This window comes from Cyprinus carpio, chromosome B23 (genome assembly GCF_018340385.1).
Source record: "Cyprinus carpio isolate SPL01 chromosome B23, ASM1834038v1, whole genome shotgun sequence".
Classification (NCBI taxonomy): Eukaryota; Metazoa; Chordata; class Actinopteri; order Cypriniformes; family Cyprinidae; genus Cyprinus; species Cyprinus carpio.
In genome coordinates, this window is record NC_056619.1 from 9,459,172 (window position 1) to 9,483,287 (window position 24,116).

Below are 24,116 nucleotides of genomic sequence, written 5' to 3' on the forward strand. Positions count from 1 at the left end.
ATCAGTCACTTTTATTTAGAGGTCAATCGATCAGTTTTGCTGATTAATCGGCACCCATAACCAATTGCTGGAGAAGTTTTATTCATCGTTACTTTTAGATTATGTAGAACATTAACTAATACGTTTTTAAATTTTACAGTTGTATCTGTTAACATTAGGTAATGCACAATGAACTAACATGAATTATCAAAGTACAATTACTATTTATTTTTTATTTTTTAAGTATATTTACTATTTCACTTAAAAAGTACAGTAGATTTTCATGGTTGAGTCCTTTTTTATTTTTTAATAAAGTACAGCATTATTTTTACTATTACGTTGCTTTCATTCAGTATCCAAAAACTATTGATTGATTAACTGGTTATTGGTAAGTGTGGTCCAACCTGGTTATTGGTAGAATTCACTATAGACCTCTAGTGCTTTGGTATATATCAAAACGCCAAAGTATTTCCATTTTTTTATTAAGTACTTATGTTAATTTATTTACTATATTCTTTTCTACAGGACATATTCTTTTGCTTTGTTCATGACAGGCCCTGTCTAATATAACTACATTAAAAAAACGAACAATTATTCTTTATTATTAGGAATTAATAAATACTAATTCCGAAAATTGAATTATTCCTTAGCTCTACTGTGTTTGGCTCTGTTCTGTGAGCTAATACTAACTCTTGTCACATGCGATCAGTGTTTTTGCAGTTCAGTGTGGGATGGCCCTCGTCTTGACCCTGCTACAGTCCCTCATCCTGGGTGTTCTGGGGGTCCACAGCAGTTACCCTCGCTTCTCCTCCAATGACTCGGTCTTCCAGCACCTGGCATTGCACCCTGACCCCAGCATAGGAACGGTCTACGTTGGGGCCCGGGACCATCTGTTCCAGCTCGCTGGCCTTGATGGCCTCCGTCTTGTAGTGGATGAGAGAACCGGCCCCGTGAGAGACAGCAAGGACTGTCTGCCTCCGGTTACCCTGGAGAACTGCCCTCAGGCTGGGCTCGTTAACAATCACAACAAGCTTCTGTTAGTGGATCCATATTCCCTCCAGCTTATCACCTGTGGCAGCGTACACCAGGGCACCTGCCAGAAACGCAGCCTAGCCAAAGTGAACGAAGTCCTCTTCTCTGCCGAGAGACCTGTTGATACACAATATGTGGCGGCTAACGACCCTATGGTGTCGACGGTTGGGCTAGTGGTGCGACCGCAAGACAAAGATCCTGTCCTTTATGTGGGACGAGGCTACACCAGCAGTCACCCGCCAGTCTCCACTCGACAACTTTCGACAGAGCCAGTGTTTTCCTACGAGGAAACTGCTAAGCTCGCTGTAGCCGGGCGCCTCTCGGAGTACGATCACAATTTTGTCGCAACCTTTGCGCGTCGCAACCACGTCTACTTTTTGTTCTATAGACGTGACCTGAAAGCTGCATCAAGGGAATATCGTACGTACGTGGCACGGGTGTGTTTGGACGATCAGGCGTATTACTCATACGTTGAGGTTCCGCTAGTGTGTCACTCGAACTCAACAGGAAGGAACTACAGTTTACTCCAGGGGGCGCAGGTGGGCGGTGAGGAATCTGGAGGCTCGCAGGTTTTGATGGGAGTCTTTTCAACGGGAGTTAGTGCTGCTAATGGACCCAGTGAGGAATCTGCGTTGTGTGTGTACTCTTTGGATGAAGTGGACCGCAGTATTGATGCTACACGAGATCTGTGCTACACGCAATACGGAGTGAAAGATGGCAACAAGTTGGCATACATCGAGTATGACGTTAAATCCAACTGTGCCTACCTGCCTACGGTGAGTAAATGGATAGAGAGTTTTAAATATTATTTTAAAGTTCACCCAAAAATTAAAATTCAGTCATTAATTACTCACCCTTATGTCGTTCCAAAGCTGTTAGACCTTAATTTATCTTCAGAACACAAATTAAGATATTTTTGATGAAATATGAGAGTTTTCTGACCCTGCATAGACAGCAATGCAACTGCCATACAACTAACTTCAAGGCCTAGAAACATAGTAAGGAGATCATTCAAATAGTTCATGTAACCTCAGTGGTTCAACCTTAATTTTATGAAGCTACAAGAATACTTTTTGTGCACAAAGAAAACAAAACTAATGACTTTATTCAACAATTTCTTCTTCAATTTTCACATAGATTATATGGTGTTAGCAAAAATTGAAATCCAGTGTTAAAAGTGGCCTGAGCCTGGGCGTAAATAACAGGGTTAGAAAAACCTTGTAGAGATCAAAAAATGTTATTGATGCTAGGAATGTATTTGTTTTGTCACAAGTGATGATGACACAGTCTTAAAGTGTTCATTTTACAGGGATATTTGATAGCGGCTGTTCACTTGTACACTGTCTTCGCATTGAAACATTATACTTATAAATTGTCCATATAATTAGGTTTTGAGGTCAACCGTTTCCACATAATCATCATAGTAGTTTAACTTTGTTTGAAAAGCATGGGAAAATGGGGAAAGGATGCCCACAACGTAACTCTAGGGAACTGGACCGCATCATTTTCCTCCAACGGTATATTTAAACTAACATTTATCCTAATTTAGATGCATTGCTCATCATTAATTCTCAGGCAAATTGCTTTAGCTCGTACAATTCTGCCTGCCATGATCTGAGTGAATTATGTTTTGACTCTTTGATGAGCATTAGTCCTAACAAGATCTTAAGACAAATCAAAGAACTCAAGGATGTGGGCTCACAGGCAAACAACCTTCTCATGACCTCCATATATTTGCCTATTCAGCATCCAGAACCCGGCTTGCTCAGTCCTAAACAGGGTTATTCGGATCAATAAACCCCAAGCTCAATGTCTGCTAGAAAAGAGGGTAGGAAGGAGAAATACAAGTCTGAGGAGGGTTAGATGTTTTGAAGACTTATCGAAAGGAGAGAATTGCCTGTTAAAGGGATAGTTTAGCTAAAAATGCAAATTCTGTCTTCATTTACTCACCAACATGGTGTATAAACCCATATGACTTTATTTCTTTTGTGGAATGCTAAAGGAGATATTTAGCATAATGTTCATGCTGCTCTTTTAAATAAAATGAAAGTGAATTGGGATGGATGCTCATTCTCCAGAAATTAAATAAGAGATGTTATTTACCAGATTCTTAATGTAGCACAATACTTTTCTTGTTATTGTGGCAACTTCATTTTTGTTTTTGCTAAAATAATTACTGTAAATATGACTTCAGAGTACAAAGTACTTCCACGATGCTTTACGGTGTTTTTTTGTCTGTTCTGGAGTTTGACAGATGCTGGTCTCCATCCACTTTCATTGAATGGGAAAGAACAGCTTGAACATTCTTCGAAACATCTCTTTCTATGTTCCACAGAAGAAAGAAAGTCATATGGTTTTTCAACAAGAGGTTGAATAAGTGATGACAGACGTTTTGCGTTAACTATCCCTTTAAGTAGGATGTTACTGATCCACAGACAAACACCGCCACCCAAATACAGCATTCTTTATGTTTCTTGCAAATCCTCAAACACTGAAGCACATTTTCCTGATCCCCAGTCAGGTACACAAACAGATCACTTCTGCTAATGAGGGAACATGGCATGACATGCAAGCTAGATTTTATCAAAGAACGCTGGAGCAGATTTGATAGCGTTAGTCTCAAAGAAAGGAGCAGCCTTGCCATCCTAGTGTGAGACCAAGATAATCTTCATCTAATCTGGCTTTCTCAACTAAGAGGATTTGACAGCCTTGAGGCTATAGACTGAGAACTAAACCCTTACGGTACAAAAAAACAGAGATTTGCAGAGTTTATTATTACACAACATGAAACTGGATTAGGTCACAATGGTTTTGCCAAAACCAAAGTCAGGAAAACTTGTTGTTGTCTCCCACAGAACACCCTGAAGGCTTATCCCTGTGGCTCGGACCACACCCCAAGTCCAATGGCGAGCCGCGAGCCGGTTAAAGTTGAAGCCGTATTGAACAGCTCATCCGCCCGTCTCACTGCTGTCGCTGTTAGTGTGAAGGAGGGGCACACTATTGTTTTCTTGGGTGACTCCAAAGGCAATTTGCATAAGGTATGTGACATGAAAATTTGCCGTTTGACTGGTCATTTCTAAAACAATTTATTTATGATTTATAGTGAACCACTAGGGAAATATTAGTCCGCTTAATGTGGTAATATTATCTATCTACTTAAGCAGATGGAAAGAGATTTCGCCTACAGAGTGAATGTGTCATATCCCAACATAGTGCTGAAACAGCATACTTAAGCTTTCTGTGTTTCCTCAGTTGGACCACAGAGCAGACTTCACCACAAACCACTATATATGAAACACTGTATTTGCAGGGATAGTGATTGCTCGGAGACCACCGAAGACTCAGTTTGACACCGCTTGCAAATTCAAAGGCCATCGTAAGCTGAAATTTAAACACAGGCCAAGTTGCGTCTAGGCCTTGCACTGACTGTATTTGCATGCCACAGTGGGCAAAGGTTAAACCGTAGTGTTTGGTTAAATCTGAACGACATTGCCTGACCCAAGCCTCCCTTGACAGCCATCCACTGTTCTCTGCTGTTTTGACACATTTTGGCAAGTCAGTGTCATTGTTCACAAGCATGTGTGACATTTTTACAGTGGAAGACAAGTGACGCATTTAGACAACATTTTTGAATAGGCGTCATCACAATATGCATAAGGTTTTAAACTTTGGCTATTTAATATATTTAGTTTTATTAAATTTAATTATATATCAACAACAGAAATGGGATGCATTGATTATTGTTTTATAAATAGAAAGTATATTTTATAAACATACTGTATGTAAATATGTAGGCAGGGAGAATTATATATATATATATATATATATATATATATATATATATATATATATATACACTATTGCTGTCAAATGATTAATCGCGATTAATTGCATCCAAAATAAAAGTTTTTGTGTACTGTGTATATTTATGATGTATATATAAATACACATGCATACACCTATATATTTTGAAAAAAATTACATATATTTACATGTATATATTTAGTATATTCATATCATTTATATTATATATCAATACATACGTAACATATTTTTCTTAAATATATACATGCATGCATGTGTATTTATATATACATAATAAATATACACAGTACACACACATATATTATGTAAACAAAAACTTTTATCTTGGAAGTGATTAATTGTTTGACAGCACTACTATATATATATATATATATATATATATAATTAATCAGCTCATAAAATCATATAAATGTATGTATAAAATAAAAATCTGACATCAGTCATCTGTTTTTTGATGGAAAACAGCAGCTAATACATTCTGCTAGATATGGGCGAGCAACAGCATAACTAAATATGTGTTATAAATTACAACATTTTTGGGTGACCCAGCCCTTTAACATAGATGAAATATCATTTTATTTGAAATGAACTGAAAAAAGCTAACTGACAAATCACATATACATTTGTATTTCCCTCACAAGCAAACATGCAGGTACACATCCTCTAAACCTACATCTACACAGCTACTCAGTCTTGCATGATACGATAATGTTGCAATGCATGATTCCTCCTGCAGCAGACTGTGGCCGACAGTTTGTCAATGCTAATCCAGTTAAAACGCAAACCTGACTGGGTGGAGTGCATGAGCAGCTCACAGTGTAAGGTGTCTGAGACTCTTAAGCAGGATACCTGCTCTTCTGATGGGATTCTCACTATTCTAATCTGGTTTGCTGAAATGGACCCGAGTCGTGATAGAATTCAAGAGGCATTAGGCACCTCTCTCAGATCCTTGTACGTCGTTTTCCTTTAACGAGACTTTGAAGGGCTCTAGTGCTAAACCATTTCAGCAGACACTTTTAGCACTTTTAGTTAGACCTGTCCACATCCAGCTCTCCTCGTGTCTCCAAGGTGTCCTGTTGCAACTGATGCAGTTTTATAAGCCTAAATATTCAATTAAACCTTGAGGAAGTTCTTAGGAGCCGTTGTCAGGTTACTTATTGAAACTCTTTATTTATTTATTTATTTATTTGATCTCATGTTAGGTGTTCCTGGGTAACTCAGGAGAGGTGAAGAAGTACTCCACCCTTCTCATCCAACCTGGTTTGGCCATCAACAGTGACTTACTGCTGGATTCCACCCATAGACACATCTATATCATGACCAGCCATTCCGTGAGTTCATGTCATTAGTACACTACCAGTCAAAAATAATAAAAAAATTTTTTTGAAAGTCTCTTATGCTTACCAAGGCTTTATTTATTAGATATTGTGAATTTAAATTGTAACAATAGTTCATAATATCAAATAACTGCAAAATTAATGAAACATATTTAATAATTAATTATTAAATTAATAATTAAGCAATATTCAGCCAAATATTAGAATGATTTCTGAAGGTTCATGTGACACTGAAGACTGGAGTAATCATAACTCTTTGCATCACAGAAATAAATTACATTTTAAAATACATTCAGCTTTGCATCACATATTTAAATTAATTTTTAAAATTATTGTATTTTTTGATTTATTGGTTGTAGGGTTAGTGATATAGATAGTTGTATTTATAAAACATTTTTAAAAAATCATTCCAAACCTGTGACTGATAGTATAGGTCTTGTGGTTGGCCAGTAGCATGACATTTTAAGTTTTATTTATTTATTTATTTTTTTATCTGCTGTTACTAGTAATCACCTTTTAGATTAGTTTTTTTTTTTTTTTTTTTTTTGCAATTGTTCTGATGTATCGCACATATAAATGTACTTAATATAAATAAAAACTGTAAAACTATATTTTTAATAATTATAGTTTTATATATTTAGTTTGTCTGTTTTTTGAAAATGTTGTTTAAATAAAATGAAAATATATAAATTTTAAACCTATTTGATGATATTTTACAGAGTGTAGTATTCTGAGTAAATCTGACTAAGGTGACCATACGTCCTCTTTTTCCTGGATTTTTTGGCTTTGTTTTTCTGTTGTTTTCATACTTGCTAAAGGTAATGATGGAAAACTAGTCTGACCAATAGCGTGCAGGCATTGTACATAATCAACCAATCGTGGTATGCGAAAAAGTGGGATCTACAGTGAACGGTCAAAGCAATGTAATACTGATAGTTTTGTTTTGTTTGAAAACATGAAGGGAAAGCTGAGAAGTTTTAAAAGAGTGATATGGGAATTATACAAATTAATATACAAATTAATAAATTATATGAATCTACCTCTGAAGGTTCTGACTGTCTTCAGAAACGATTCGATGGCATTTTGTTTTCATCTTCACTCCATGTAATACCAAAAGTAATGTTCTTAATTGCAATGCTACTTTGTACACAGAGTTTACGGGAAACAGCTCTAATTCTGCTGTTCCGTAAGCGCCACCTAGTGTCAGAGAGTGGATTTACAGAGTTACATTTACATTCCGCCTGTGTTTTAGTGTTTATGCAAACAAAAATTAATTTTATTCGTTGTTAGCTGATATTTGAAAACAAAACATGGTGAAATGATTTACGAGTTCAGTACATTTTGAACATTTCCAGCACATTTTAACAATACCGTGATAATACTGATAACTGTGTCAATCAAATTATCAAACGTGATAAGAAATGTTAATACCGTTACATCTCTAATTTGCACAAACATTTCCATAAATTAGCTCAAATGAGCACTTCCCCTCAGGTTTGCACTTATCGCCACGCCCACTTAGCTAGATCAGGAAACACATAATAGCATAAAACAGTGATGGAAGTCAACTTTAAGGATGTATGGTCACTCTAGTTTAATCATTTTTATGATATCCAAATAACACACTGCAAAATTTCCACTCACAATCAGCACAAAAATGTGGAAAAGTGCAGATTTGAAGTGGGTCATTGCTGTGTCCGTGTGTGGTGTGTGAATAAGTGATTTCTCCTTCTGTGCCGTGTGTTTAGGTGGAGAAGAGGCCTGTGGCAGAGTGTGACAAGCACACTGATTGCACTTCCTGTCTGGCAGTGAAGGACCCATACTGCGGTTGGTGTGTTCTTGACGGCCGGTGAGTTTCATCTTGTAATTCCCGCTTTGGACTGCAGTTTTCAGTTTATTTTAGGAGTATTTCTCTCTGTCTGTCAGCTATCTTACTCATCCTCCTGTCTGGTCTGTTTTCTCCTCGCTCCTCCAGGTGTGGGATGCGTTCAGATTGTCGGCTGGGCTCGGTCGAAGGTCACTGGCTGTGGAGTTTTGATGAGCAGCAGCAGCAGTGCTTGAGAGTGGAGTCAATGAGCCAATATAACGCCAGCCTTGGAGAGCAGAAACAGGTATAAAGTCATTCAGTCAGAAATTGTGATAAAGTGGGAAATTTAGAGCACCATCTAAATTCAGTCCTCCTTCAACCATAAAGCCTAAAAGTAAATATTTTTCAATATTTGAGTTAATATCTTTCATCCACTAGCATTCTGATTTTTATGTGTTTTAAAGAAGTCTCTTATGCACATCAAGGTTAAAAATACAGTATGTAATGCTATTGCAATTTAAAATAACTGCTTTCTTTCGTAATGTATGTTTTGTAATGTAAATGTAATCAAAGCTGAATTTTCAGCATCATTACTACAGTCTTCAGTGTCACTTGATCCTTCAGAAATCATTCTAATATGTTGATTTGCTACTCAGCAAACATGTATTATTATTAATATTATCAATGTTGAAAACAGTTTTATATGCTTAATATTTTTGATGCATTTTTTCAGGATTCTTTAATGAATAGAAAGTTCAAAAGAACATTATTTGAAATAGCAATCTTTTGTAAAATTATACATTTCTGTACTGTCACTTTTAATCAAATTACTACATCGTTGTCAATTGTTTCTTTGTGTTTCAGTTAGCATATGGTTAACGAGCTACAGTAATTAGCCTATAAGTTAGCAGACTCTGCCACTGCACTCCCTAATGGGATAATTCACACATTATCTTGCCTCATATTTAATGCTTAAAAGCTTTTTCCCCAATTATTGACATTTTAATTTAACTCTTCCGTAAGGGATGCTTTTCTAATGAATTAATCAAAGCTGTATTAATTGTGAGATTATAACCATGGTTAATATGTTTCTTTTGTGTGTGTGTGATTAGATTGCTGTGGGTGTCCCGGGTTTGCCCAGTCTGTCCGAGGGTGACATGTACTCATGTTTCTTTGAAGACACTGAAACATCTGCTTTGGTGCAGGGCACCACAGTCACCTGTGCCACTCCTGAGGCCCACAGACTTCCACCGCTGCCACAGGGAGAGGGTGAGAAAACACACATGCTAATGATGTTTGACATGACATGTTTGAATCATTTCCTGTGAAACCGCTTAAAAACTGGCCTTAAGGAACTGGTTTACATGTGGAGGAAAGGAGGAGGAGGAGGGGACTTGTTTCAAATTATTTCAAAAACTTCAATCAAAACCAAACATTTGAACTGTAGTTCATCACTCTGGAATTCTATAATAGTCATGATCCGGTTTCACTTCCTCTGTTGGTTTTTCCGCATCATTACTCTTCCATGGAAGCATTCCACTGAAAAGTTAATGATATTACATGAATGACGAAATAAGCTGTGGATGGTGCATTTAACTTCAGCTTATTATTTTTTTTTAAGGTTATGTGTGATCTGATGTTCCAGTGCCATTTGACCCAGACTGCTCTCATGTTTGTCCTCTATAACAGATTCTGTGTCCGTCACACTGTCCCTGCGCTTTCGGACGGTCACCATAGCTCTCGCAGACTTCACCTTCTACGACTGCTCTGTGGTGCAGCAGCTCTCTGGAACCAGGCCGTAAGTCACAGGGACTCTCCTTCATTTTAATGCCACAAGAATAAAGCGATCACGAAAATTCAGGACAATGTTAAAGGGATACTCCACCCCAAAATGAAAATTTTGTTATTAATCACTTACCCCCATGTCGTTCCAAACCATTAAAGCTCCGTTCTTCTTCGGTCTTCGATTTAAGATTTTGTGGATGAAAACCGGGAGGCCTGTGACTGTCCCATAGTTATTAAGTAAATAACAGTGTCAAGGTCAAGAAAAGTATAAAAAGCATCAAAAGAATACTCCATCTGCCATCAGTGATTCAACCGTAACATTAAGAAGCCGCAAGAATACTTTTTGTACACAAAGAAAACAAAAATAACGACTTTATTTTACAATGTCTCTCCTCTGTGTCTCTCCAAATCAGCGTAGCGCCATTTTGGCGCATAGCACCGTTTTAACAATAGCACCGTTTTAGCAAATCTGAGCAGTATACAGGATACATTTTTTATGTGTATTTACACTTTGGTTTGAAAGAAAACGGAGCATCAGCACAGTGCGGCTGACACAGAAGAGCGTAAGCTGCTTGCGTACTAGTCAGAATTGCCAAAATGGTGCTACGCTGATTTGGAGAGACACAGAGGAGGGGAATTGTTAAATAAAGTCGTTATTTTTGTTTTCTTTGTGTACAAAAAGTATTCTTGCTTCTTCATAACATTACGGTTGAACCACTGATGGCAGATGGACCCTAACCCTAACCCTAATGTAGTTAACTAATGTTATTGTTGTAAAGTGGAAAAGTTTTAACCACTTTTAGTGTCATGCCATCATCATCCAAGAGCAATATTAAAACCTCCATTGGTGAGCGGCTGTCATGCGTGGAAGAATGTCCCAGAGGCGTGCGAGGGGCAGGCCAGCTGTCTCGCTCTCCGGACCTCACTAACACATCCCTGATGATTTAACAGCTGTTTCCCACATTCCTGCCATATCCTCCGCCCTGACCATCCTCCCTTACCCATACACCCCTGCAGACAGCCACTGATGGGGCGGCTCTCCCTGATGCTGTTTTGATTTGCGATGTGGGAAAGCTGTGAACTCAGCTCTGTGTTGTTTGATGAGTTTAGGGGAGTCATGTGTAATTCTACAGCTCAGCTATTTTGGATGCAGTGCTGCTTTGCTGTCTTCATCTAAATGCTCAGGGGGTGTAGATGGGTTTAATTTATACAGTCAACTAAACTTTTGGTCCATGATGTTCTGTCTCGCTGTGTTTTTAGGTGTAGGGGCTGTGTGAACAGCCGCTGGAAATGTAACTGGTGCATCCACCAGCATGTGTGCACTCACCGGTCCATGTGTGACCGCGGTGCGATCATCTACAACCAGCATGTAAGTTTTTGTTGATATGTGAGGTCATATATGTGAGTTTGATATGCTGTGCAATTATAGTGGAGCCCAAAAGTATGAGACCAACAGCGATATATACTCTCTCTCTCTCTCTCTCTCTCTCTCTTTTAAGAGATTTTTTTATTTTTTTTTTTTTTTTTGTGTATTTTTTTTTAGTTAATGTGTAGTAAACATAACAATTTGTGGAAAGTTTAATTAGAAAAAGTATTTGATTTTGTCCCCATCTAGTTACAAATGTATTAATTTAATAAGTGGACTAGAAATAGTAGAATATGAAATTGTGAAATGATTCTTATTAAATTTGTCATTTCTTTTTTTTCCCCAAAACATTTATTTCTATTAATTAAAGTTTTAAATCACAGTTTTTAGTATGGTCTCAAACTTTTAGACCCCACTGTATGTGTTTTGGCTCCTTTTTTGCTTTGAACAGTTTTTGGTTCAAATAAACTGCCATTTAAAAGTAAGGAGTTTTTTTCAGCAAGAATGCATTGTTACAAAAGATTTCTATTAAATAAATGCTGTTCTTTTGAACTTTGTATTCAAGTATTTTTCCACAAAAATATTAAGCAAAACCATTGTTTTTAGCATTGATTATTATAAAAAATGTTTCCATATTAGAGTGATTTCTGAAGGATCATGTGACACTGAAGACTGGAGCAATGATGCTGAAAATTCAGCTTTGCATCAGAGAAACAAATTAGATTTTAAGTCACTTTAAATTATAATAGAATTTCTCAGTGTTACTGTTTTACTGTATTTTTTAATTAAGCTTAGTGATCAAAACTTCTTTCAAAAATAAAAAATCTTACCAACCCCAGACTTTTAAATGGCAGTACACATAACGCTTGCTTGTGTGTTTTATGATTTATAATGGGCTTAATTCAGCACCATTGTTTACAGATTTGAGTTGATGTTTATTTCAGTTGCCATTCATTTCTTTTTTCCCCTCATTCTTTCTGTTGTGTCCTATGTTCGTCTAAAGTTTTCGCTCCCCACGTCTGCTCCTCAAACAATAAAAGACTTTGACGCATACACGTACACCACCTCCACCTCCACACCCACGACAACAACAACCCTCTCCACCACTGAGGTTGCCATAACTACCGAAGCCTTTGTTATGACTACTCCTTCAATGACCCCGCCCACTACTCCAGAGCCCACCGCCGCCCCCACCACCGCACCTCTGGAAACCACGACCCCACTCAACCCTCCACCCACCACCCCCAACCACGCTACAACCTCCTCTACACACCCATCCAGTGCCCCTACAGGGTCAACCGATACCATCACAGAGGCCACCACCCTCTCTAAAAATACCTCTTGGGTGGAGGAGAGCATCCAGGTAGGTTTGCTGTCAACGCCGACCCCGCAATCATACGAAGAACTGGTGGGACCTTCGTTGCGTGAAGAGGCGGCTGAAGTGACGCTGCCCGCGTTGAGAGCTGGGGAAGTGGTGACGATGGGGCCGCTGATTGAAGTGCTACCCTCATCCTCCTCTGAAGTGGTCACCCTCTCTCAGGCGGAGATGGATATAGATGCTCTTATAGACACAGGCGTCCCTGTGTCGTCAGCCAGCGCCCCCTCTGGCGACGGCGAGGCAGGGCCTGATTCATCCGATTTCCCCCTCGCTCCAGACACAGACTACCAGTCCGACTCTGCTGACCTTTTCCTCCTGGTGAGTGTGGTTCCTCGGGCCAACTCTGCTCGCTGCAGATGCTGGAGGTTTAACGTACCTAAAGCGTAAATTACATGCGTGAATGATGGGATATATAATTAAATGGAAGAAAGCAGTTCTGCTCTATTACTAATTCAACCATAATTATATATTAAAGCCATTTAATGTCACAACATTAAAGCAGTGTTCTGGGTTCATGATGTTGATTTGCACAGAAAATCATTTGACTCATCCATCATCAGTTTGTAAAAACAAGCCATAATCTGGGTTACAGTAACACACTCGCAGTTTAAATGGATAGTTCACCCCCCAGAAAATTAAATTCTGTCATTTATTTACCCCTCATTACAATACTGAAAATGTAAAAATGTGACGATACTAGCATTTCCTGCGAGCATTTTGAGCGCGGTTGAGTGGATTCTTAAACACCTCTGATTGGTTGTTTTGTTTTGTTCGGTCGTTAGTTATGTATGTGTTTGGTTGGAATGATCATGACGCTCTTCACATACACACGGGAGTGTTTGAAAGCCGCGTCTATCTGCGGATCCATCTATGAGCAGATGTATTAGAGATAAACTGATAGACGTGGCTTTCAAACACTCAAATGCTAGTATTTTTTTTTAGTACCAACTGGTTCCAAAGTTGGTACTTTTGACAACACTATTACAAACCTGTTTGATGACTTCTTTTGAATTAAAAAAGTTTTTTATTCCAACAATGAAATCTGTTGTTTTGGACCCCTTTGACTTTAATTGTTAGAATAAAACAGCTGAAATTTTTGAAATTGGGTGTACTATCTGTTTAACACAGGTTCCAGCAGTAAAAATCCCATATTTTTATAGGCCAATTTTTAACAGAAATGAAAGCACATTGAAAACAGACCTTATGTGAGCTACACGTTTTTTTAACCAGTGGTCTATGCTTTTGTTGAAGCCATCAGCCCTTGTTATTTTTTAAATCGTGTTTAGCAGCAGAATTTCCAGTAAAAAGAAGTAAATAAATAACTACATTACCCGTTATTCTTCAACAATTCTCCACCAGTCAGGGAATTGAAGCAAGCAAATTTAACCAAAAGAGCACTTCAGTGCCTGCACACTCCCATGAAGCACCACAAATCACGTAATAGAGTCAGTCTCTAACACTGTTGCATTGTATTGAACCCAGAATATTTCTTTAATCATTTAAGTTGCTTCTGGGGGCTGTTCCTCATGTGTCTTTTTTTGTCCATTTTGTTTTTCATTAAATCTCTGTCTAACACACTCACTTTTGTTGTGCTGTCATTCTGCTTATTATGTGTATTATACATAAAATAGCAGAAGATGAGAGAAACTCCACGTCTGCTCCTCTGAGAGCAGTGGTGTGTGTAATAAGGTGTGTTGTCCATCTGTGTGTGTGTGATCAGGAAGAGGAGAGTTTACTCGTGAGCAGAGGTTCTGACGCCTGTCCGTGTGTGGAGGGCATCCAGAGCAGCTCCCTCCTACCTGTCAATGTCGAGAGGAAGATCACTCTGCTGGGACGCAACTTACACCTCTATCAGGTAACATAACGTCTTGAGGCTTGTTGGGGCTTGATAGTCTGACTGTGACCCTGAGCATAATGTCTGGTAATGCTCACATAGACAGCAAGGATCTGTCTGACTGACATGCACAACAACCAGCTGCGGTTTCATTACGGGACGTTTAGTGGGGAGTAAACCTGAAACCAGTCATCACTCATTAATTGACTGATGCGCAACGATGTGGAAACTGCACAGCATTCTCAGTGAAAAATTCTAAAGTCTTAAAAATATCAACTGAATAAACATTAGAGTTTAAAATTTTTAAATCAGAAATACAGTAAAAAGTTTACTTTGTGATATATTATTGCAGTTTTAAAACTTTTTTTCTATTTGAATATATTGATGTGATGATGAAGCTGAATTTTCATCTTCAATACTCCAGTTTTCAGTGTCACGTGATCCTTCAGAAATCACTCTAATATGCTGATTTGCTGCTCCAAAAAAATCAAAAATAGTTTGCTGCTTATTATTTTTGTGGAAACCGTGATACATTTTTTAGGGATCTTTGATGAATATAAAGTTCAGAAGAAAATAATTAATTGGGTGTCTTATGTTAATTGATTTATGTGAGAAATATTGGAAAATATGTAGGCCGTAAAAAGAATATGTCTGTGTGTGTTTTAAGACAAAGATCTGGATTACCAGTGTGTGTTGGTGATTGAGGGCCGATCGGTGGTGGTGGACGCTTTTGTGGAAGTGGACGACACTCAGCCATCTCTGTTCTTCATTACCTGCCAGCTACACCAGGTCTGCTTGCAAAAAAATATATATATATAAATTCGGCACACAGTATTAATTTGAAGGAATTTTCCATATTGATTTGTTTTACAGGTGTTTTGCCTGTATTTAGATTTTTAGCACTTCATTGTGTTGTGTTTCAGAGTTAATGGAAATGGCAATAAAAATTACTGCACTATGTTACCAGAAAATTACCAGTGCTTTTTTTTTTTTTTTTTTACAATGTATATAAAAAAGCATAATGGACGTCCTGTGACGTTTTATTATTGTTTTAAATTACTATATATATATATATATATATATATATATAATTTTATGCTCATTTTTTTTATTAATTTTTGTTTTTTATAAATTTTATTTAAAAAAGTAGAAAAAAATTATTTCTTATTTTACTACATCAAGTTGTATTAAATGAAAATGTGAAATGTTGCCTTAGCAACTAGCTGAAATAAAATAAGTTAAGTGTTTAACTATAATGTAATTTAACAGTAATTTTGTAGCTAGTATTATATATCATCCATAAAAACTGGTTGTTGGCCTACATATAAATAACTGTTAGACTCTGAAAGTGTCTGTAATACTTTGCTGATTGTGATTGCTTTTCGGTTTCAAAGTACTCTTACTCGGCTGCCGTGGAGGAATACAGGAGCATGATCTCAGTCAGGAGGAGGGACTCTTTCCAGATGGATTACCCAGAAGACCTTCATGGTACATTACCCGCTGTTTGCCCAGGTTTTGCATGTGCTGTACTCTGTTTGTGTCACGTGTGTTTTGTCTTTGCAGTACGGCTGTATAACTGCTCGGTGGGCCGCTCCGACTGCAGTCGCTGTCACACGGCTGATCAGCAGTACGAGTGTGTGTGGTGTGAAGGGTCTCGCTCCAGCTGCGTGTACAGGAGCTCCTGCACCGAACACGTCCAGCAGACCTGTCCTGCCCCTCACATACACACGGTGAGGGACTCGTCTGTTAACTTGTGCTTTTTGTGAGCCATTAATATTATACTTAGTGTTGTTAAAGAGGCAGTTCACCCAGAAATGAAAATTCTGTCATAAACTCCTTGACCTACTGTTATTCTGTATTAAAGAAGATCTTCAGTTGTTTATTTTTGTGTGAACTGTCCTTTTAAGAACTTGGAATAAACCCGCCAGGCTAAACTGTATTGTAAAAGGATTTTTCTTCACTGTCTGATGCGATCATTATTGTCCTTGAAGGATTAACCCTTGACCCTCGGGCTTTTCTTACTGACCCATGTGTTTGTGCAATAGCATAACTGATCATATTATTATACCTGACATGATTAACTGAATCACTTCGTAGATGTTTGCATGCAGGAACTCAAGCTTTTTACTGAAGAAAATGTGTGTTATATTGCTAGGGTGTTATGGTTAGTCGTCATGCCATTGCAATAAGGCTAAGGTGTTCTGGTTAGTTGCTAGGGTTTCCTGGGTGGTTGCTAGGTGGAAATTTAAATAAAAATGAAATAGTTTTATTGAAAGTAAATAATATTTTTATTTACCAAGGAGGCACTGAATTGATCAAAGGTAACAGTAATGACATTTATAATTTTACAAGATTTCTATTTCAAATAAATGCTGTTAAATTCCTTAAAATTTCTGTTCATCAAAGCAATAAAAACAGGATAAAAGGGATAGAAATTGTTGAGCAAGAATGAATGAAATGCAAGGAATTTTACACTGAAACAGCAACTTTTTATATTGCAAAAATTTATTTTCTTAAAACTAAAAAATGTGAAAGTTATTATTATAGATTTTAATATTTATTTTTCATTTTAAAAGGTCATTTCAAACTAGAAAAAAAACATTTGCAATTAGATAAAAAAAGTAAATAATCATGTGTAAGTCTCATACAATTCAAATAATGTAAATGTATATTGTTTTAAGTGTAAATGATATTTAGATATTTAGATTTTTAGTTTTCTGTTTTTTTTTTTTACTGGAAAACAAGACAAAATTATTATTTTTAATTAGTATTTTTCTATAGCTTTATTGGATGAGAACCTATTAAAAAATATCCTGTGGTATAACATTTTTTTTAAATGAAAAAAAGGAAATATAGTGATATTTGTAACATTTTTCAGTAAAGAATATGATTTAAAATAAATGTTCTTTTAAACATTCTGTTCATCAAAGAATCGTGCGAAAAACTATCACGGTTTCCACAAAAATATTAAGCAGCACAACTGTTTTCAACATTCATAATAGTAGGAAATATTTCTTGAGCAGCAAATGAGCATATTATTATGATTTCTGAAGGATCATGTGACACTGAAGACCAGAGTAATGATGCTGGAAATACAGCTTTGCATCACAGGAATAAATTACATTTCAAAATATATTCACAGAAAACAGCAGATTTAAATTGTACTAATATTTCACAACGTTACTGTTTTCCTGCATTTTAATCAAATAAATATAGGCTTGGTTTTGAACAGTAGTTTAGTGTTTCAGTACTCTAATTAAATACAGATCTACGGGACTGTCATCACTGAGTAACTTCATGACTGATTTTGTGTTGTCTTGCAGATTGAGCCTCTTTCTGGTCCAGTGGAGGGCGGCACAGTGCTCACAGTGTCTGGCTCTAATCTGGGTCAGAGAGCTGAAGACATCCAGCACTCGGTGACTGTAGCCGGAGTCCCCTGCACGGTCATCCCCGACAGATACGAGGTGTCCTCCAGGTAAATCAGACAGCACTCTGCTGGACTATAAAGATGAGTGCTCCTGATCGTGAGTGAGGGCATGCTGGATATTACTGCCACTCGTTAATGACACTGTATTATTGGCTTCAGGCAATTCAGCTCCACAGTGTGATGAAGGGTATTGACCCAGTGCACTGATTAATGGGAGGTCTCTTTGTGTGCCTGTTAGTATTGTTTGTGAGACCACAGCGAGTGCAGGGGAGAAGAGCGGCCATGTCTCGGTGCAGGTTAAAGGCGGAGGAATCGGGCAATCTGCCCAGCGCTTCCGTTACCAGGTAACCATTAATCCAGCAGGCCACAAAAGGGATAAAAATGGTTTAGCGAGAATGAATAACATGCAAGGAATTCATTTTGTGTTTATGAAAAGGCAGGGAGGTATTTGGCTATTTTAAAACAGCTTTGTACATTGCAGAATGAATTTTCTTAAACAGTGTTTTTTATTTATTTATTTATTTATTTTACAAAATTGTGACAGGTTTGTTTTTTAAGAGTATATATTTTAACATTTATTTTCATTTTAAACATCATTTTTTAAAAAGGAAATGTAGTGGGATTAATGGTTCAAAGAAGACAATTTTGCAATATTGTGAAAGCTAAAAAAGTTATGAAAAATATTTGTTTTAAATATGTGTCTTATACAATTCAACCATGTAAATGTATATTGTTTTTAAAAGGATTTTTAGTTTTTACTGGAAAATAATAAATTTAAGAGAATGAGGAAATATAGTGAGTTTTATGCTTCAAAAAATAAAATAAAAAAAGTAAGTGAAAATGTAAATATATATATATATATTTATTTATTTATTAAATATTTTTTAAATGTTTAAGTCTTAAGCAATTCTGTAAAGTAAGTGTATTTTATTGTAAAGGTTTTTAGATATTTTTACTGGAAAATAAGAACAAAATATTATGTATTTTAATGCCACACAAATTAAAGGGAAAAAATTAAATATAGTGAGATTTAAAAAGCAATTTGCTATAAAAGAGTGAATTTAAATATATATATATATTTTTTTTTTTAAGAATGTGTAAATCTTATGCAGTTAATGTATCTTATTTGAATGATTTTTAGATATTTGTACTGGAAAACACAACTAAAATATTATGCGTTATTCAGGGGCTTTAATAATATTTTAAATGTATAAGCGTATAGATTAATAGGATAATAATACCACACAGTGTGAAGAGATAAAAAAGGAGGAAACAAAAGGAAATATAATGAGCTTTTATGGTTAAAACAAGATTTTTTTTTTAAAATGGTAACAGTTTACTTAAAGCTCTTATGTATAATGCATTCTAAAAGTAGATTTAATGCATAAATTATGCCTTGTAATGCACCTTATAATGCATTGTACATTGTAATATTATACATAATTGTAACCACAGTTAATACATTATAACACTTAGCAATTCATTGTAACACTATCCATTTTAAATTTGGTTATAATTGTTTACAACAAGATATAATGTATTATAATGCACATTATGAATATTATAATGCATTATACCCTTTAATAACCCATTATAATGCATTCTACGTAAAGGCTTTAAGTAAAGTATTAAAGTACAGTATTAAACATTTATTTTTAATGGAAAAATTGTATACAATTCAATTACATAAAAATATCCTATTTTAAGGTTTTTAGATCGTATAATTCAGGGCTCTAACAGGAGGGGGTCATTGGTATAACAGCACACATGTATAAGGCTGTGTGTGTGTGTGTGTGTGTGTGTGTGTGTGTGTGTGTGTGTGTGTGTGTGTGTGTGTGTGTGTGTGTGTGTGTGTGTGTGTGTGTGTGTGTGTGTGTGTGTGTGTGTGTGTGTGTGTGTGTGTGTGTGTGTGTGTGTGTGTGTGTGTTGTGTTTTCTAAACTCAAGGACCCAGTGTTATTGGGAGTGTCTCCACTGAAAGGCCCAATGTCAGGAGGCACATCACTCACCATCACAGGACGGGACCTTCTGACGGGCCGTTCCAATGAGATCAGCATCCTGATTGGTGGAGTCCCATGTTACATGTAAGTGACTGTGCAGAGCAGCGTCCTCTACAGCCGTCCAGTCAGACAGAAAATCTCATTATGATATCATCTCATATCATATCAAGTCATATCATTTCAGCTGATTATGTTATAAATAATGAATCATCCTTCTGTTAACGCTGGAAGTCTTTGTAGATCTAAAACAGTGCGCTGTGTCCTAAATATATAAATTCATGAATATAATATACCACATAAATTACACAGGATTGTCTTTTATGACTGTTCACATTTGGTAACGCTAAGTCAGACAGTTTAGAGTTTTAATTAATACAGTGTGTGTGTTTACAGTTCTTCTGAGCAGTACAATGAACGTGTTGAGTGTGTGACTGGAGGGAGTAACAGAACCGGAGAGAGCGGCGTTACAGTGCGCTTCGGTGGAGCTCAGCGCCATCTACAGGAAGTCCTCTATCAATACACCCCGGACCCCAACGTAACACATGCTGCTCCCTCCAAAAGCTTCATCAGGTAACAGCCATGACATGTATTCTGAAAAACTTATGCATAGTTGTATTTATTTTATTTTAGTTTTTATTTTACTTTATTAAGTATTAAGACTTGTTTTTGATAGAATGTGTTAATGTTCAATTTTTTATTAGTAAATTAAAGAAGGAAATTTGGTTAGATTTATGCTTCAAATTAGAACATTTTATTAATGGAGTGAGAAAAATATTTTCTCTGAAAAAAAAAAAGATTTCATTTTATTTTATAAAAACTGCTTGTCCTATGTCGGGGAAATGCTGTAGCCTCTTTTATTTTATAAATTATAAAGTCTTCATTTCTTATTTATGTAGTCATTGCTATAAATGTGAGCAGTCATATGTTTGTTTGTATTTATCTGTCTGATGTCAGAAATTTAATTATAAATCATCTTATTGTTCTCAAAATTAAAGTATGTAAACTTAAGTATGTAAATATGTAACTTTATGCTATCTTTATTTCAAAAGTTAAAAAATTATCATCTTAAAAACTCTTTATTGTAATTTACAGAAGGGTTATAGATTGGTATTATGGTTTTAGCAACGTAATATATTAGACACATGCACAGTTTTACCAATTAGCAAATGAAAGATTTGGTATATTTTTTCCATAATCTGTGATTTGAAAAAAAAAAATAGGTTATTAGTCCAGCATACATTAGAACTATCATCTGTGTTTGTCTAAGGGGGGCCGTATCATTCGAGTGTCTGGCCAGCATCTGGACGTGGTACAGGAGCCTCGTATCCACGTGACCCTGACGCCTCTGGAGCCACACTCACAGAAGAGGAGGAGGAGGAGGAGCAGTGTGGATTACAGTCTCCTCAGAAGAGCTCGGCGGATCGTCCCCGAGCCCAACTGTCCTGAAGACAGTCTCTGTGTCGTCAAACAGGTAGAGTTCACACAAGTGAGTCTGTGCTTGTGCTTTCTCACAGCATTAAACAAACTGTCCAGCATTCACTTGTCAGTTATTGTAACACAGTTGGTTTCCTTGTGTCTTGTTCCTGATCAGCTGGAGGAGCGGTGCACAGTGAACAGCTCAACTCTGATCCTGTGTCCCACTCCGGAGGTGGGGCCCGAGGCCCTGCGTGCAGCTGTCAGTGTGCATTTCCTCCTGGATAACCTCCACTTTGAGTTTGAGGCGGTCAGCGGCAGCCCCTTCAGTTATGAGCCCAATCCTGTTCTTCATAGCCTCAATCAACACGACCCCAGCAAACCCTTCAGACACAAACCCGGCAGCATCATCTCTGTGGAGGTCAGGCCCTTCTCAACTCTATATTAATCCACTGAAGATTGTTATTTTGTTATTTCAAAAACATAGTGTCACTATAGAATTCAAAGCCCCAAAACTAATTATAGTTAATATAACTGAAATATTATAGTATAGTATAGTATAATATAGTAAAACCATAATAACTACCAAGATTTTACAATTACAGGAAAATTTTATTTAATACAAATTTAAAAATTTAATTGTAATGAATTATTATATTTTATTATATAATATTATATTTAATGAAATTATGCAGTAAAAAGATTGCATTGTGTTAAAAACATACTCCAGAATGGAATCTCTTGTCCCCTGTGTATTAATGCACAACAGATTATTTTGTTATATACACTCAAATGGCCCATGAATTGTACACAAAAATGACAAGCGCTTTGTCTGAATTTGGGTTCTAGGGGGAGAATCTGGACTTGGCCATGTCTAAGGACGAGGTGGTGGCTCTGATCGGTGATGGAGAGTGTGCTGTGAAGACTCTTACCAGAAACCACCTGTACTGTGAGCCTCCGACACAGCAGCCGTCAGTGACCGCGCTGAAGAAACGAGAGGCCGGAGACACGCTCCCAGAGTTCACTGTACGCCAGCCTATATCTGTCCTCTTTTGTGTTTGTGGTGTTTCCCAATGATACGATATGGAAATCAGTTTTTTGTTTGTGTAGGTGAGGATGGGGAATATGAACTTTTCTCTGGGACGGGTGCAGTATGATTCTCAGGGCCCCGCTGCGTTCCCTCTGGAGGCCCAGGTGGGGGTCGGGGTGGGAGCCTCCATCGTGGCTCTTATTGTGCTGGTTATCGTACTCATATACAGGTATTCACACACAGATGTACAATTTATTACTCGTTTTAGACTTGTGTGTGTGTGTGTATGTATGTATGTATGTATATATGTATGTATGTGTGTATATATATATATATATATATATATATATATATATATATATATATCTGTGCTTATCAGACTCAGCCATGTGTCGTTTTTTTTATATTTATATTGGGAACACTTTAAAATAAGGTGTTATTTGTTAACATTAGTTAATGTATTAACAATGAACAATACATTTATTACGCTATTTGTTTATCTTTGCTAATGTTAGTTAATAAAAAAAGTTCACAGTGCAATAACTAATGTTAACAAACACAACTTGTGATTTTAATAATACATTAGTAAATGCTGTAGAAGTATTGTTCGTGTTAACTAATGTAGTTACCTAATGGTAACAAATTAACCTTATTGTAAAGTGTAACCTTTATATTTAATATGCGTTTGTGTGTGTGTTTTACAGAAGGAAAAGCAAGCAAGCACTAAGAGACTATAAGAAAGTCCAGATCCAACTGGAGAATTTGGAGACGAGTGTCCGAGACCGCTGTAAAAAGGAGTTCACAGGTCAGAAACTCCCACGTAAAGATCAGCCAGACTCGGACGACATGCTTGAAATGCCTTTACAATAAACCGTGTGTGTGTGTGTGTGTGTGTGTGTGTGTGTGTGTGTGTGTGTAATGTGCAGATCTTATGACTGAGATGATGGATGTGTCCAGTGATCTCATGGGCTCTGGGATTCCAGTCCTGGATTATCGTAAATACTCCGAGAGGATTTTCTTCCCTGGTCACCGTGATTCTCCTCTGAGACGGGACCTTGACGTTCCCGCCTGTCGCCGGGCCACAGTGGAGCAAGGCCTGGTTCAGCTCTCTAACCTGCTAAACAGCAAACTGTTCCTCACCAAGGTGGGCTTTCCTTAAACCTGTGAGAAAGAATTATTCAAACAACCAAACTGGATTATATAGACCATAAAGCTTTAAGGTTGGTAGTGTCTTCATTTCATAAACGGCATATACTTCCCTACAGTTCATCCACACTCTGGAAGCCCAACGGACCTTCTCTCCACGGGACAGGGCGTATGTGGCCTCCCTCCTCACGGTGGCGCTGCACGGCAAGCTGGAGTATTTCACAGACATCCTAAAAACTCTGCTTAGTCACCTGGTGGAGCAGTACACCACTAAAAACCCCAAACTCATGCTGCGCAGGTCAGTAGTGACGAGTCTGTTTGTCAGATTGTAATTCACATCACTGTACGCTGTAATCACATGAATACTCTGCTGATAATTGTGGCGTCATTGATTCTCAGTGGAAACCTCTCATGTGTTGTAGGACCGAGTCTGTTGTGGAGAAGCTGTTGACTAACTGGATGTCCATATGTCTTTACACCTTCCTCAGGGTGAGTGAGTGACGCTTGTTTTGCTTTGGGTTTGGTTCACAAGGACTCAGGAAATGATACAATGAAATGGATGAGAGGTTGTACCAGTTACTAGATTGTAATAGTACTTGTAGTTAAATAATTAATTAGTGCATAGTAAAAGCAACTTAAATTGCAGATTTAAAAAATGTACATTTTATACAGAAGGTCATCTTTAACCCTGTAAAGCCTAAAGTATCACATGTGATATGCAAATTTCTAGAGCCTTTAAATTATCAAGGTGATCAAAG

At 37.1% G+C, this 24,116-nt stretch overlaps 1 pseudogene; it reads left to right on the forward strand.

The window, feature by feature from the left end:
• LOC109062310 overlaps positions 1–24,116 on the forward strand; it is an 83,658-nt pseudogene that overhangs the window by 52,062 nt on the left and 7,480 nt on the right.